Below are 9779 nucleotides of genomic sequence, written 5' to 3'. Positions count from 1 at the left end.
GTAGATTGTTGGACGAGGTGCCGAATAGTTGTAGCTGGTTCGTTTACTGAAGGACTGTGAGCATGGGGTGGGAAAGGGTGTGGTGGGTGATTTGTTTGGTTGGTTATTTTCTGGCTTGTTATGTTTGCATTTTCTTTGCGTGCGACTTCTTCGATTACACATTTTGTGATATGCAAATTTATGATGTTTTGCTGTTCTAAGGCAACCTTTACTGTTCTTGTCGGGAGATTGTCTCCCTTCTCAGTGTTTATATCTGTATAAAACTGTAAAATATAAATAAATATATTAAAAAAAAGAAGAAGGCAGCATAAACTAATGACAGAAATAATGAAAAGAACAGTATATTACGTATAACATTCTGTTCAGCCGCTCTCCTAATTTGCAGGAGAATAGGACTCATGCTGCACCCCTCCCCCAGCTGCTGATTGACAATTGACTGCCCATACACAGCATGGATAGATAACTGCCAATCAGCAGTTGGTGGGTGAATTTTGCTGTTGCTCATGAATATCCAGGAGTACCTAGCACATTCACATTATGGAGAGGACTACTTATTGCCTATGTTATTTAGGAGGATATCTCAATCAGAACAATGTAAGTGATAAATCATTCACTATTTTATGCTACCCTTAAATAGAGCAGCATAAACATACTGATAGAGTCTCATTAGGATCTAAATCTGTATAGTCTGATGGAAAAAAGGGAAAGGGAGGACATAAACAAAACCTTTAAATATGTTAAAGGACTAAATTAGGACCAAAAGGGGAGTCTTTTTATTAAATAACTTAGCACAGGAACAAGGGGAAACAATCTCAGAGAAGTAGAGATAAGAGAACTTTTTAAAGGTTCAGTTTGGCAAGTTTGCTGATTTTTTTTATTTGACATAAAGTTCGGGTTCGTCCAAACCCAACCTTAAACAAACAGCACTAAAACAGATATATGATTGCTGGCCTTTAACTGTTTTAGTATTGCTCAAAAGAATTGTCATCAATACTTACCTGTCTGCACTCCCCAAATGTACTTCTTCTCCAGTGTTCTGTGTCCCCTGCAGCCACCAAATCCTATTCAGCCAATTACTGACTGAGACAGGACAGCGCAGAAGCCAGTAATTCACTGAGTGGGCTGTCACTCATCTCAACAGTGACAGCCCATTCAGCCAATCACTGACTGCTGCGCTGTCCTGTCTCAGTCAGCCACTGTCATTCTCCTACACAACCAATCACTGACTGACTGAGATGGGACAGTGCTGCGGCCAGTGATTGACTGAATGGGCTGGCACTCATGAGACAAGAGTTACAGCCTGCTCAGCCAATCACTGGCCATGGTGCTGTCCCATCTTAGTCAGTGATTGGCTGAACAGACTGGAGGTGGCTAGAGACACCAGAGACCCAGAGGAGGAAACTGGGGGTGGGGCGGAACTGTACAAAGGTAGGTAAATGTACAATAGCTGAATTTAAATGAAACGAGGGCAGCCAGCTCCAAATGGTGCTCCCTTTAGCACCATCTGTCATTGAATAAATTATGATTTATTGCAATGGTGGTGAGTGCCGAATTTTATTCTATGTTGCTATTCACATTGGACACTTATCTAATTTTTCAGCACCCCACCGTGAGCTTGCTAAGCTGACCTCGCCGAGCTGTAAGTTCACAAAACTTCCATAGAGCATTACCCTAATTTGTCATTGGCTGTATTCAATTATTAGAGTAGAAATTATTTTCCACAGCAGTAGGGAAATAAATAATAGCAAACATATCCTACTATAAAATTTTATATCACTAAAGTAATCCTGAAGGTTCACTGAGCCGCAGCTATTCACAGTCCAGTATTCCATAGACAGAACCTTGCTTATCATTTACCTTGCAGAAGATTCCGGTAAAATGTAAACTTCTGTACAGAACTTGTTTATACAGTTAATGCGAGTGTTTCATGCATCTCTGGAGATAATGCTCTGTATATTACAAAGGTTATAATGTATATTAGAAAGGTTATAAGTTACAAGTATTTATAGCCATTATTTATTAATTCCAGACATATTCTATCCCGCCAACATGCGTCGCTACTGAACGTGCCTCCATCTACATGTTATATGTGATAATGTATACAGCAGGCTGACTTCAAAGCTGCTGCTGAAATTGATTCCTGACACTGTTTTCATCTTTCACTTTAGGTGAACATCTTTGCAGACCCTTCTGGTAGCAGTGGGGTTAAGGGCAAGTAAAGCATTTCCTTCTATTGTCAATTGAACTGAGCCATAGATCCCTCCTGTATGGGCCCTCCCCTTTCCTCCTCTCACTCTCTGTTCTTGTGGCTGCTGCTACTCTCACTCTCTCCGACTGCATAGAGTGGATCTTGTGATGTTTCAAAGGAACTTTGCTGCAGAACAACATCCCCTCACTATGGTTTCCCAGCTGTAAGAATTGCCCGCATAGACACCCACCACTGGTGAGTCCCTCCATGCCTTCTATATTTGTCCAGCATTCTATCTTTTCTGCTACACCATATCCAAGTGCACTGAATTCAATTTCCCCCCTTGAGTCATTTCCAGTTATATTTGTTGTGTTCTTGCAGAAGCCAAAAAATCTTTGTCCAACAGCCAATTTCTGTGGAAGAGAAATGACAACCCACTCCTTTTTACACTAACCATAAATGCAATCCATATCTCAGGGACTTTATCATACTCCAAAAGTTTGTATAATGTGCTTATCAGTTTCTCCACATTTCCAGCTCCTCTGCAGCTCAGTGGATATATTCCCATTACACCACAGAAAAGGTTAATTTAGTTCAGATTCTTCCGCTAAGAGGCTTTTCTAAAAGGAATTTGTTTATCTTCTTGTAAAATAATCTTACAATATTTTTTTAAACCTGCAAACGCTTTCTAGGAAAACCAGGCAGTGGAATTTCACTAATCACTAGCTGGTAAAATCAGTATCCACCAAAGCTAAATTTAGGGGATGACATCTCTGAGAATTAGGATTGTGACTGTGTGTTTATGCAAGATGATGCATTCAAATGCACAAAGCCACTGATAATATTATTAAAGTATTAAACGAGATGCCATAAGTCATGTGTACGTTGCTGCTGTCATCATAAATAAATGTTCTAAAGTTTTAAAAACACTGTGTCTCGTGGAGATGAGTAAAATCTATTCGGATGCAATATATAAAGTTTTCTATGTCTGTTTTTCTGTTGTCTATGAATATTTCTATAGTTATCACAATGCAAAAAAAAAAAAAACAGTAGTGTAACTCTACTATGTCGGGATGAAGTCACCACCTTGATGTAAAACCCAGAATGTAATGCTCTTTCTGCTACCTCTGCCTGAGTGATGTCTAAACCACTAGTGTGCTCTACTTTCTTATCAAAAGATTTTATTTGTTATGGGTATACCCCTGTGTGTTATCTATTGTCTTTTATTTATACAGTTCTAAACGTTGTTTGACCTGTAAAATTGCAGCTCTAAAACTGATGTGTGAACATAGCCTGAAGCTATGTAACCTTTCATGCTTGGATACTTAGCCACTATTATAGATATTACACAGATAATATGATGCATATGTCTCTTCTTAGTTCTAATAACGAAATTATTTTACCTGTAGTCCTATGATAATAAATTAATCATCACAAATAAAAACTCTTTGTCATCTCGCAGTGTAATAATAGGGTCATGTTCACATGTCAGTTCTGTACACCTTTAGGGTGCCTTTACACATATACAATATTGCAGCTGTTTTCATGCTGCGAATTCCACAGTGAAATCTGCTGCAATACTTTGAAGCGTCATTCCCCATGGCTCTACATTCTCAAAGGGGATTTTTATTCTGCTGCGAGAATGTAGCCCCTACCCACTTAACCCACCAGCTGCTGGGCTAATACATTACCTTTCTGAGCTCTCACCTGCTTCTCTTGCTCCCGGCTCCCTGACGTCCAGCGCAGCCAATCAGTGCCTGTGCTGGGGCAGTGCACTGATTCGTGGGAGGTCAGGGAGCCGGGAGCCAGAGAAGCAGACGGGAGCTCAGACAGGTAATGTATTAGCCCAGCAGCTGGTGGGTTAAGTGGGTAGGAGCTACATTCTCACAGTGGAATGAAAATCTGCTGCGAGAATGAAGAGCCATAGGGAATGAAACTGCAGAGTATCGTGCGGATTTCGCTGCTTATTCTTTGAATGGAGAGCAGAAGTGCAATAGAAATCCCATTGAAGCAATAGGACAGGCAAAATGACAAGTGGAATCCGCTTGTAAATTCTGCCTCTTTTACTCAGTATGCAAGAGCCCTATAGGTGTATGTTCGGAGTATTTCTCAACTTTCACCAAAGATATGCTGATAGTTCCCCATGCATCCAGCATATGCCAACTGATCGTCCATTGGACATTCATTAGGCCAGCATACTTATCCCCCCCACTGCATAGGAAAGAATATGGGCAACATATCCTACTGTATTCCTAAAGAGAGTCGGACACTTGAATTCCATTTAGAGATATACTTCAGGAGATCTTCCTGGCATACATCACTGACAAGGCTTAGCCTAAGAACTCAGTGAGTTATTGCCCCATGTGATGTACAATGTGCAATGTATGCATCTGATGGGATAAGTCTGGGTGATAACTAAATCTAGCATGCTAACAATGAAATTCTATGTGGATTTCAGTGGTTAATCTACTTGTATTCCTGTCCAAATCCACATCCCAAAGTGGCACAGATTTTTTTCAATGCGGTTTTGCCAGAAAATAAATTAGCCCCATGGTGTAGCACTAATCTGCATCCAAAGCTGTAGCAAAATCTGCAACATTCAGGGTTAAAATCCATATAGATGGTTTGCCCCCTGCACATGCACATGTGTGGTTTTACATAGGACTGCAGATAAATATACTGCTTTACTTCAATACTAGAGTCATAGTGATACAACCTCCTGAAGGTAACTGTCAGATGTTAGTTGTATAATACACACAGGGATTTAACATTTACAGAATTATATATAGAAGATGTTGATGTAGTGGATGTGGTCTGCAGTTAGCTGTACTGTGCCCACTACATGCATACTGTATATTCAGAATATGCATTTTTTGGGGGATATGAGCAAGTTTTTCTTTAAAAAAATCCAAGGAAAGCTGGAAAGCGGGATGAGGTAACTAACGTTTGTTTGTGGAAATGTCTTGCTAGCCCTCTGGCATAAGACACATGAGAGAGTCATAACCCAGGACTATGGCTCTCAAGCATCTCTGACTCATATTTGCTGAGGAAGCAGACAATACTTATGTCAGTGAGGCGGAGTCTGTAATAAAAACACTTGGACAATCTATGGTCTATTTTTCATTTTAATATCGGAAACACAGGTCTCACTGTCTGTGATCCCGATGACCAATGTTACTATGGTCTGTAATGCAGAAAATGTCCAATACTGATGGATTTTCTGTTTATCCGGCGATACACAAACACAGAGTTATGAGATCCTTAAAACAGTTTCTAAACTATATTTTGTACCATATTGGTGGGGTCTAATTTGGCTCTGTACCCCTAGTTAGAGGAGTCCAGTTTCTATTGACACCCACAATACGACAGCTGCATTGTAAATGTAGTAATACACAGCTATCTAAATTATTGGCCAAAGACTTTATATGTGCACACTGAGCATACACATAGCTTCATAGTGCTTTTGCTATATATCTGGCCAGTATGTATTGGTATACTTTTTTTTTTTCAACTTTATTAGAAAGCGTTGCAGACTATGCCATCCTATCAAGGGCATCCTGGAAAAAAGTGTACCATGCCATATACAATGCAGTGTGATCAGAGCCTAAAGATGGCCATACAAGTAAGATAAAGAGTTAAGATAAAGAGTTAGGCTATGTTCAAACGTCATATAGGACGGGCCGTTCTCATAGCACACATTGAAGCAAGCGGCTGGAGCCGCTCGCTTCATTGTGTGACACGTCAGTTCTTTGCGGCGCCGCTTGGGATCCCAGCCGGAGCGTATACTATGTGTATACGCTCCGGCCGGGATCCCATAGAAGATAAGGCAGTGTGTTTCAGCGTGCAAAGTATGGCCGTTGTGGCAGATGGCAACAACGGCCCTACTTTTACGCTGTGTGAACATAGCCTAATGGTTGAACACCCTTGAATAAAGATGAGTGCAACTCAAGGTTGCTTGAGTCCAATCATTTGCATTTAAATACTAATGGCTGCAGAAGTTGGAGGCATTTAACTTTTTCAGCCACCGGTATTTAGATGCAAATTGCAACAATGGCCATGATTTATGTAAAATGTAAGTTGTATGAACATGGCCTTAGGGTGGGTTCACACTACGCAATCCGCGCAGATTACTTCCGGCGGATCCCGTTGCCCGTGCCATAGACACTATTCTATGCACGGGCAGGTTTCGCATTCCACCGAAAGAACTGACATGTCAATTCTTTCAGCAGATAGTGGAATCCGCCCCCATAGAATGATGTCTATGAAGGCGGCAGAAAGGGGCGCAACCGTGAGCAGGTACTAGCAATGGAATCCGCTGAAATTTATCAGTGCAGATTCCGTAGTGTGAACCCACCCTCAGACTATGTTCACACTGCGTATGTTTCCGGCCATAGTGCGAACCGCGAATATACGCACGTAGTTTTGAGGTTGATGCGTTCGCTTGAAAGTATACGATATACGCTCGCACAATGCACACTACGTATGAGCTTACGGCCGGATCGTATACGGCGCCGTGAAAAATGAACAAGACCATTGTTTGAGGACTGAAATGTTGAAACTCATGGCTCAAAAGGTTCTGTGTGGTTTACGGGGCTGGGCGAAGATTTCCAAGTAAATGACCTGCCTCAGATCGCTTCGAAACAAGCTAGGGAAGCATAACTCTACTACGGGCGTATTTTCGCGGTTTGTACGCATCCGGCCGCATGTCGATTTTTCTCGCGCCTGTCGTTTCAGCCGCACATGTACAGCGGCGTACGAAATGCGGCCGGACTCGTACGCAGTGTGAACATAGCCTCAAGGTGTAAGGGCACCATAGGATGGTTAGACAGGGTTGCAACAAGTTTTGGGCTGAGGAGTGATTTTGAATGTGTCCATTTGAAATTAGCTGGTGGGGGTCCGACTCTTGGCACCTGTTCCAATATCTTTTTTAGGAGGCACAACACTTCCGCCTTTCCATTGTTTTCACTGCTTTGTACTACAGAATGCTGCCACATACATTTTCAACTTATTGAAGTAAAAACTCCATATCTCAAACTCATGAGCTAGTCTTTGATCACTATCTTGCCCGTTGATCTGTGCTAAAGGCAGCTCTTCACTTCTGAACATATAAGCTCTCTTTCTATCTTTACAGTTGTCCCTTAAGTGAGTAGCAGCATAATTGTCAATGATTTCTATGCAATATTTTTCATACACTTAAGTGTGACCTGAAGCTAAAGCTGCCCCTCCATCTGTTTACCTCAAAGTTTTTACCACTGAGGGAATAGTCACTGTACAGTGTATAATATGATTTATTTAATCATAAAAATAGAAAAGTCAAGTATTCTGCTCCTCCGGACAAATCTTTCCCCGAATCTGAGATCCCCCTGAGGTTTCTTAACTAGATGATCCAGTTCCCCCTTCAGTTCTTTACAGGGGTCTATATCACTCAAACGTTTAATGCAAACCAGATGGGCTTGAGAACTGCAACAAACACTGCAAGGGGCCACAACTTACCTCGAGGCCATGCTGTGTGCATTCTTTCTATTCCTGCAAGCCACTGCTGAAAGTTATATAATACACACTTCATCTTTAATCTTAACAAAAGCACACAGTTCATGTTTTCTTAAATACAGCTAATTTCTTCCCTTTGACGAGTTCATACATCATATGGCAATGTATTCTCAATTGTGGGCATAGTAAATCTTTATTAGACAATTTCCAAATTTCCGGTTACCTTTTATTCAGGCTATTTTAAAAGCATACAGTTCAGCTTAAATTGATTTTTTTTTTTTTCGCTTTAAGTTAGCAAGCATTCTGAATGAAGGAGAACAAGGAAAAATTGAAGCACACGTCCAACTTTGAACATTATTTTAGAGTTTAAATACAGAATTAACCTACCTATAAAATACTTTGCATTGTCTATCTTGTGCTCATCCTCTAATCTACTATAGTGCAGAGCTGCATTTACAGCTCTCCGTGCCATCATTGAACACAGATGGCGAGCTTGCTGTCAGGCATATTTAAAACAGAAAGGAGAGATAGGAGGATGGATGAAGTGTGCAAGGATCAGTACAGGTTAAGTAATTTAATATATTATCTACTTTACTGGATATTCTATTACAAGGGTATCATGGCTCTATGGGGAGGTTTTGTACATTGATTGTCATGAACTACATTGTTGCTTACTTTTCCTGTGCTGAAAATATCTTTTGATCCTGGTGGCCTAGTCAATTGCTTTTAACTGTTACCCCAGCAAAGCAACAACTATACCTGATGATACTCCTGATTGATGTTGCTGCACGCAGTGTTTGAGTGTCAGCACAGTATAGTCTCTGTTCTGGTTCTCAGAGGCAATAGTCCAACAGCACCCAAAAATAAACAGCAAATCGTATAATATAGAAGATGCACGCCTCACCAGACTGGATCAAGTACGTATTGAGTCCACAATGAAGAAGTATGGAGACAGCATCCAAAAACAGTGAAAAACATGGTTACTTTATTCACCAAGCCATGCAACGTTTTGACTGTATGTCAGCCTTTCTCCCATACTTCATTCTGTTCTGGTTCTGTCCAGCTTATGTATCCTGTCGACTGCTTGAAGAACTTTATTCTAAGTCAACTTTTGGTTGAGACCCACCCTTCTCCTCTACTCTGCTTCTGTGTGGCCCTTCTAAATACAAGGTCTGGTACTTAATGATTTTCAGTCCTTTGTCTATACCTGTAAGTCCTGTGTCTACACCTGCCAGCCCTGTGTCAACATACCTGCACTTTTCTGGTACTTGTTGTTCTAGAGTCCTGTGTCTATCTCTGCCACTGTGTCATTACTCCACCACTCGTTCCTGCCCTCTCCCTTTGTTCTCATTACAGTCCCATTGCTGTGTCCTTACTCTGGTCCTGCAACTGTGTTCTTGATCCAGTTCTGCTCTGTCTCCTCATGCCAGTACTGCCGATGTGTCCTCATTTTAGCCATGTTGCCCTTATTCCAACCTGGCCATTATGACTTATTTCCACCCCTGCGACTTCATCGTCTTGTCATCTAGCTACAAATTGGGTATAGTCTCTCTTAGACTTTGCACATCAGTCTGGCTGGTGACAAGCCAAGGATCCACACCTTGTGCAATGAATGTTCTTATAATTTTCCAATATAAATTTCCAGGCAAGTAAAGAAAACTGATGCGCAGGATCTCAGCGTGTGTTAAGAACCCAATACATCTTTGGAGCAGTAGAAGCCAGGTAAGTATAACTTAAGGGGGGAGTGATTCTCGTTTCTCAGGGGGGTTTATACATTTATAGCTTTTTCTCAGAGGGTTACTTTAAGATTAAATCAGAATTCAGATGATACTGGGGTTAACCCCAATATCTTGCTGTCCTTGCACCACTTTATATGGTTCACACTCATATGGTTCCAAAAGAAAACTGTGACATTTCTAGGCTTGATGGAAGCCTCATATTTCTCATGATATATATTCATTAAGGAAGCTTTTTAGACTCTTTATTATTAAGCAGTGTCTGGACATTTCCAGGCCATTGTTAAGCAACGCGAACAACAGGAAGCAGAAAGCAATGTCTGAGTGCTTAATGCCTCATGGACTTGGCTGTAATATAGCACTGT

The 9779-nt window shown here is 41.1% G+C and overlaps 1 protein-coding gene across 1 annotated transcript in view; it reads left to right on the top strand.

The window, feature by feature from the left end:
* The first annotated feature begins 2338 nt into the window (after positions 1 to 2338).
* The window catches only part of HDAC7 (histone deacetylase 7), a 259547-nt gene continuing 252106 nt past the window's right edge, over positions 2339 to 9779 (top strand). The window contains exon 1 of the mRNA XM_069970267.1: positions 2339 to 2443. The gene's annotated coding sequence lies outside the window, so the exon portion shown is untranslated. The remainder of the gene's footprint in view (positions 2444 to 9779) is intronic.

The sequence above is a fragment of the Dendropsophus ebraccatus genome, chromosome 5 (assembly GCF_027789765.1).
Source record: "Dendropsophus ebraccatus isolate aDenEbr1 chromosome 5, aDenEbr1.pat, whole genome shotgun sequence".
NCBI lineage: Eukaryota > Metazoa > Chordata > Amphibia > Anura > Hylidae > Dendropsophus > Dendropsophus ebraccatus.
Note: the sequence above shows the minus strand (reverse complement) of the source record. Positions and strands in the feature narration are given on the sequence as shown.